The sequence below is a fragment of the Mytilus californianus genome, unplaced genomic scaffold (assembly GCF_021869535.1).
Source record: "Mytilus californianus isolate M0D057914Y unplaced genomic scaffold, xbMytCali1.0.p SCAF_6, whole genome shotgun sequence".
In the NCBI taxonomy this organism is placed as follows: domain Eukaryota; kingdom Metazoa; phylum Mollusca; class Bivalvia; order Mytilida; family Mytilidae; genus Mytilus; species Mytilus californianus.
In genome coordinates this window covers 5,476,564-5,485,100 of record NW_026262712.1, presented here as the reverse complement: position 1 = coordinate 5,485,100, position 8,537 = coordinate 5,476,564, and positions in this window count along the sequence as shown.

Here is an 8,537-nt window from a genome sequence, read left to right as displayed (position 1 = left end):
TATTTGTCTATGACCAGATTGACATAGCTTTAAGAAACATACAAAAAAGAGATCAAAATGTAAAATAAACAATTTATACACTGATCTCTGCAATACACATTGAATATACATGTTTATTATTCCAATGAATAAAGAAATACTGAAAGTCAAATCATCAATTGATTGGTTGACACTATTCCACGTGACATTGAACAAAATTCCATATTCCCGTCTGAACATCGGGACTACCTCGTGCAATGTTCAGCGCGATTAATGTACTTAACATTTAGAACGTTTTTGTTAAATCTATATAGATATAAGAAGATGCGGTATGAGTGCCAATGAGACAACTCTCCATCCAAGTCAAAATTTATAAAAGTAAACCATTATAGGTCAAAGTACGGTCTTAAACACGGAGCCCAGTAGTCACCATCATGTTCAAAATTATTTCTGACCGTAAAACAAAACATCAAAAGACTTGTCATAGATTAAATCATTAACTTTTAATCGGTTCTGTTTATCAATGTTTATTTCGCGTAAAGTTATAAATGAAGCGGATAAGAAAAAGTGTATGTTAATTAATATGATATGTTCAGGAAGTAAAATAAGTATAGACAGTGGCATAAAACATTCATTTCCCTCGGGGGATAGGGAGATATGAAGATTTGTTCAACCTAGAAAAGTCATATTTTCTTTGAATGATGCCCACAGAAAATATTAATTTTCTTGGTTGAACAAATGTTCATATTTCCCTCAGGCAATGGAAGTAAATGCATAATATCGTCTGCTGACCTCAACAAACATTTCTGTTAATCGTTATAATATTAATTTGTAGACATATTGCCCAAATCAAATAAGGAGGTAAAGTTCGGAAAGGGCAAGTCAACAATAGACCTTACGTTTACTAAAAATGCATCCACCAACTCTTCAAGAATCTGGGCTTGGACGGGTGGCGGGAGTTTTTGGGGGACGCCTGAAGGAACCTTTGATTATTTTTTGGAATTTGGACTACGGATCACAAATGTTTCAACAACTGATGCTGGAAAATATGAATGCAGCATTGATTTACTTCCTATTGCGATATGGGTTGCCCGTAAGTACTTTGGTTTCTAATGAAAACTCAATAGTAGTAGTATAATCTAGGCGATATCAGAACGAAAATGTTTGAATCTCTTTCAATGCACCACCCGCCATAAAAAATAACACTAGTAACACTGATTTGAATTTTTATAGGGTAATTTAAGATGACAGGACGACTAAGAAACTTACACAAGCAAACACATCTAAATGGAATATAGCAATTCTACAAAAGAGGACATTACTTAATGTTAGGTTAAATGGGAGGTGTCCGTTGTTTTTCTGCTGTTTACATGTTGTAATGTACTATTATATTATTTATGTATATATTTCTCTGTGCTGAGTGTTCTTGCGTTTATTTGTACTGCATTCCTGTCACGTAGTGTTGTCATTTTGGCGGTATTTTTAACGTTGCCATATAAGAGGGAGGTTTGTCTAGCCATAAAACCAGGTTCAACCCACCATCTTTTATTAAAATGTCCTGTACCAGGTCAGGAATATGGCAGTTGTTACCAAATAGTCCGTTTCTATGTATGTTGCCGTTTGTTTTTGTTGCAGTTCAGTGTTTCTGTTGTTCCGTTGTTTTCCTCTTATAGTTGATGTGTTTCCCTCGGTTTTAGTTTGTAACCCGGATTTGTTTTCGCTTAATAGATTTATGACTATTGAACAGCGGTATACTATTGTTGCCTTTATTTAAGTATGTTAATTTTGGAAGAAAAAATCAGAATGGAAAAGTTTTGAAGATTATCTTTTTTTATTCGAATCGTGAAAGGGGGTTTGTAACGAAAACTTGTCCAAATACAAGTAATAAATTGTACACAATTATAATTTGAAAACAACATATGGGCAATGATTTGGTATTCGAACTTTGGTTTCTTTGTGTATCCTTTTTTTTAAGATCGAAAACTTTAACTTTTATTCTGTGGGTTGCGTTGGTGTGAGAATAGTATTAATGGAACAAGTGGGTTTTCGAGAAAAAATTAATCCATCTGCTTAAAATAATCTGAACAGTAAACTTTACTTATAACTGTGTTTTGTAAATTTAGGACTTTTTTTGAAAATTTTCTTCCAATAGACAATGAAAACTATGAGGATATAGAAACTAGGACACTTTATGATGTCACCAGAGTAATTATTTTTGGGCACCGAATTGCATCTACTGACTTGCCCAACAATGTATTTAATTCTCTTGCTTTTTGTTATTATTCTTATATACTTGTATATGTAGCACATGTACCTACTAACCCCTAGAAACCCAATGCAGTGTGCTAGCTAGCTCTGTAACACAATTGCATGGTTTGTCACTTTGTGCTTATGCGTCACTAATCAGAAAATTCAAGCACTGTAAAAACTGGAAGATCTAGCTAGTGCTACTTATCTTACATAATGTACTTTTCTATAAGGGCTGTTCCAGAAGTGAATGTATGCGGGTGTTGGGAGGCACTTTCTCAGCTCTCAGTTTTGATTCATTTGGAAAGATGCAAGACATTTTAAATTTCTAAAATTTAATTGAACACAAAACAAAAGGCGTGATCCAACAAACATGTTAATGTTTTGGAAGATCCAATATGTGAGTGATGTCCATTTTAGCCACAGTATAAGTGGTATCTTGTAACGTCCACCCTGTCCCTTGCTTTTTGTAGAATTGAAACCACAGCCATGGATCTTTAACTTTTGTGACTTGCAATGAGAATTCAACCATTATGATAATGGCTGGTGGCATAGCTTATTATCTATGATATACAAAAAAACTGAACTATGATCTGAAGATGATACAAAATTCAAAGATACAAATACAATAACACTAGAGGACTTATTGACTACAAAACTTGACAATAAACGTCAACCATGTGTTTTGCGTATGTACAAGGTACATGTATCATAGATGACAGAAGTAGTAAACAACAAATAATTAGAAATGAAAACTTTAATACAACTATTTTTTCACATTTTAAAAGGACTGTAGTTTTAATGTGGTATACTCTACAGCTTGATAGATGTAGGTTCAAATCTTAGTATGGACAAGAGAAAAAAAACTTTAAATACCTAATTACAACAGTTTGTCTTAACAATATGCTAGATGCAATAAATTTCAAATTGACAAATGAGGTAGAAGATATGTGTTCATAGTATAGGCCCCCGCCTAATTATATAACAGAAAGTGACCCAACTGCAACAACCAAACATGCTGTAGCTGCATACCAAATTGCAAATCGTATAGGTGGTCATAAAAAAAAATCAAAATTAGAGAGACATACATAATTTAGAATTGTTTACCTTTATCCCTATTTGAGGTGTCGAATATAGTGTACTTAAAGTTTGCAGACAAGATTCCATATACAAAACACATTATTTTGCGGGTGTGAGGAAATTCAATGAAAGCCTATAATTGTTAACACCCATTCATTACAACTGCTGGAAAATTACAGGAACCATGGATTACAGAAACATAACAGAAAACCTCATATACCACATGAAGAGCATGATTTATTTAAGTAAATTTCTTTCCCAAATTTGTGACCACAAATATATAAATCTGATTAAAAAAAAATTCTGAAAAGTTGTTATTGGGCTCGTTTCTCTAAAAGTCACAAGTCCTAAGTTTGATCGTAATTTCTTATCATTCGATACAAATTATGACCGATCTTAAGTCACAAGTTTCTTTCAGCAACTGTAAAAAGCTTATTTTACATGTCAACATTAAAGTGACATGTTATCTTTATGCAATGTTTTTTGACAAATTTGATATAGGTGAACATATTTTCAAAGCAAAATTGAAAAGAAAAGTGTTTTGATATATTGACCATGCAGGCAGTTAACCAGCACTACTTACCAGAAGGGAAACAACACTTTTTGAATTCAATATGCACCAAAGAAGGAAAAGCTATGGCATTGTGACGCATACAACTGAACTGGAAACAACATTGGCGGTTTCCGTGTATTGATTTACTACTGGCATACTTATGCATTTAGATTTGCATCTCTTGTTAAAATCAATCTTAAATGTAACAGTTTTACTATAAAACTCCTAAATATGTGTGTGTTTTGAAAAATTGAGTGCAATTTATTCAGAAATTTCCACGTTTTCTGTATTGATACAGGATACCATAATCGTTGTATCTTTATGTTTTAGCCAAACAAATGTATTTATTGGTTTTGAAATTCCAGTTTTATACAATTAATTCCAATGTCAAATTCCTATTAACCCAGTAAAGTAAAAAACTTTTGACTTGGAATTAAAATCTTAAAATAGGCATCATGTAATATTTGTGACCTGTACACCATCTAGATGGTTTCCACATTTTAACCCACTTCAGTGGGCTAAAATCTATAAAGTACTTCCTGCCAAGTCATGCATGGTATAAGTTTACTTCTCCTTTGACAATATTATTAACATTTCTGAAAAGTGTTTGCAGAACATGATAAGAATTAAAATAAATAAAAAAATTGTGACAAAGAAACCAACCTTGTACATTCTAAGTGTAACGGTACATTAACATGTATTTTTTAAAAAATTATCTTTATTTACCTAAAATATCAAGTACAATTTACTGCAGAAGCAAAATCAATTTTGTCAAGTCACTAGGAATTTATTTTCACTCAAGATCGTATGTAACATTATGCACGTAGGAAAACTAATACACCCCCGGCGCGATCTCTTTAAAAGATGTATTTTCCTTTTTTGAATAATATGAAAAGAGTCTAAAGAATATGATGGCTACTATCCCGTTGGAAACAAAAACGATGTTTAGACCTAATATTTCATATACCCGGCCGTAAACGCTTAATCACACATTAGCCACATGTTTCACGTATGGCAGGAAATAATTTGGACTTAACGACAAAAACAATAAAAAAAAAAAGGAAATAACCAGACATCTGTTTCGTGTGAAATGTAATGCATAACGATAACGTCATTTTCTAACTTAATTATTACGAAGAACAAAACTAGAATGTAAATAATCACTGATTTACCTGTTTGAACATCTCGCGAGAGTTCATATTTGCATATTGTTGTGAAGAATACAATTACAACAAAGCAGATTATACCAGCTAAAAATGGCGTTACGAAATTAGAAACCAAAGTAACGCTACTTTTCTTACACCTGCTACAGAAATACTTACAGTTCTCGGCAATTTCTTCTGACTATTCTTATTAGTTGATATTCTTCATTATTTGAAAGCAAAATTTACGATTTCGCAGGCGACTATTATCTTTAAATCGGGCAGCGTTAACCACTTCGGAAACGAAAATAACGATAAGAAACGACACACAAAAGCGGCCGCATAATCTTTATAATTTGTTTATTTTAAATTCTCTCTAGAGGAAAGTAGAAGACATCGATATTTAAATAAACGTAATGCCATTTTAAGGTGGAGTAACAACTTCGCTCACCGAAATACACAAATTTATCACTTTTCTATCGTTATTGGAAACGGTTCAAATACCAAATTATTGCCCATATATATACTAGTATATATATATATGATATAATTCTATATTATTTATTTCTAACTGAAGTGTACATTATATTACCGTTATAATATAACCGTTTCACAGATGATATCGGATATGTTCCTTATGTCGTAACTACAATACCCTTCCCTTTTCACGAATGTGACCTACTGAATTAGACTATTTACCGGATTTGTAATAACATAAGCAACACGACGGGTGCCACATGTGGAGCAGGATCTGCTTACCCTTCCGGAGCACCTGAGATCACCCCCAGTTTTTGGTGGGGTTCGTGTTGCTTAGTCTTTAGTTTTCTATGTTGTGTCATCTGTTCTATTATTTGTCTATTTGTCTTTTTATTTTTGGCCATGGCGTTGTCAGTTTGTTTTCGATCTATGAGTTTGACTGTCCCTCTGGTATCTTTCGTCCCTCTTTTATTCTTTACATCTAAGTGGTAAAACTATGTCTTTGAGGCAAGACTTTTCATTGGTATTGTATGACTAATTCCCTTGAATGGGGACGACTGTCCAAATAAGATATGTATCAGAAATAAAGTCCGCCTCCGGGTTTGGGATTGTCTCGCTGCGTTGAAGACCCATTGGTTGCCTTGGGCTGTTTTCTGCGCTTGGGTCGGGGGTTGTTTTCTAATTGATACATTCCTCGTTTTCATTCTCTATTCTATTAATGCAGTTGGGAGTGGTGTATTGTACAATTAAAAACAGTGTTTGAAAAAAGAGGAAAATACTAGCAAAGAGACATTCAAACTCACAAGTCAAAGATAAACTGACAACACCAGGGAAAATAAACGAAAAAAAACCAAAAGACAAACAACAGTTTACAAACACAACATAGAAAACTAAAGACTGAGCAACATGAACCTCACCAAAAACCGGGTATGATCTCAACCAGAGTTTGTTTCATATCACAATCCCTATTTTTTTGTGTACTATCTTATTATTTAGATAAGTTTACGTTGTACATTTGGTACCTTCTGTCATTTTGTTTGCTTTCAATCCTGAAATTTCAGTAGCTTTTCCGACAATTCAGTATGTTTTTGTGTTGTACAGGTAAATAGCATGCATCTTCTGAACTGTTTGCTCATGGATTAAACAGATCCCAATTAACTTCAAGCGAAAAGTGAGGAAAGAACTGAAAAAAGTAAAATAAAAAAAAAAAGAAAACAAAGAACTTCAAGAACATTCAAAACGGAAAGTCCTATATCAAATGGCAAAATCTAAAGCTCAAACACATCAAACGAATGGAAAACAAATGGAAAACAAATGTCATATTCCTGACTTGGTACAGACATTTCCTTATGTAGAAAATGGTGGATTTAACCTGATTTCATAGCTAGCTTAACCTCTCACTTATGACAGTCGCATATAATTTCATTATATTGACAACAATGTGTGAGCAAAAAAAACCAGACGTAATAGGTACCAAGTTTATTTGCATGCAAGACCGATAAGGATTAATATCTTGTTAAAATATTTAGTTGGTTTTCTAATGTACCATGAAAAGCGGGTTGAAAACTTCGTTAAAAATTGTCCAAAATCTGTTTAATTTATACAAAATCGCAGAGAAAGGTCATATTCATGACACTAGAAATGCGTGTATTATTGTGTCATGAATTGTAAAAGTCTTTCATAATAATTTTAAATTTCCGTTACAAAATATGGCTGGAAAATTACAAACTTTGTTTCACTTAAAAGAATGGCAATCTTCGATACCTCATAATGTGTTTAAGAAACGATAACCATCATTTAGATCTTTAAATTTAAAAATCCCATGAACAAGTCTAAATACAAAGGAAGTCGAATATACTAATATCCTAAGATTAACGTTGCTAAATAGAAATTTAACCTTGTTTTCGTTAGAATTTCTTTATGTAATTGCGGAAAGTATCCTAGAGATTTGTTATTTCTAATCAAAGAGGTACCGAATCTTTACAGAACTGATGATAAGCATGATAAGCTTTGTTCCGAGGGAGTCCGAAGTTATTTTCAAGTAAATGGTAAATATACCAACACGAATGTTAACAAAACCTGAATTATTAGTCATGCAATATGGAATCAGCGTTCATTGACTGACAGAAAAGAAATACTAAATATCTAATAATTCAAGAGTCAAAACAAATTCTTGGTGGAAATTGTCATTCTATAGAAACAAGATAACAAACAGCCAGAACACTTTGAAATTTGACATAACATATCATTTTTTTATTCTTGATACTTGTAGCAATTCGATTTCTTAATCAGAGCGACGATAATGTAATAAATGGACAAGAAGGAACAAATATGTCTATATCATGCGCTTCTATAACAGGACACGATGTAGAGGGACTTTCTATAACACAAAACGGTTCCACATTAGCAACAAGTGATAGTAGCATAGTGACCTTATCTTTCAACCCAGACAGAGAAGACAACCTTAAAGTGTACGGATGCAAGGGTCAAAATCAGAAGTCAATGGTTTATGTAACGTTGCATGTCAACTGTGAGTATCATGATTGAAATTGATTGATTGATTGACTGGTGTTTAACGCCACTTTCAGCACTGTTGGCTATTTCGTAGCGGTGAATTTTTTTTTAAGCTAAGGTTGTGAGTTCGAGTTTGGAAAGTTTAGGGATTAACACATGGTGTGCCAAACTCTTGTTAATAACTATCGTCACGGTGGTATTTTATATTAAGAGTACTGTGCATTCATTGTTATATGTGGGGTATAAATTAAAGGGTATTTCCTGAGTTTAGGTAAAACCCGAATGCAAATGTTGAACCAAGAAAATATTTTCTAAAGGCTTGTATACAGACTTTGGCAAAGACGCGAAATCTAATATCCACGAACAAAAAGTTTTCCTCAATCCACGAAAATTGGTAAGTCAGTTTTGTTGTACCTTCGAAACCTCTCAAAAGCACTAGTAAACGTATAAGTGTACATTGTTGTGTTTTTTGTTGCAAATATTCTCGATAGGATTAGCTATATATGTTTGAAAAGTAAAATAACAAAAATACCGAACTCCAAGGA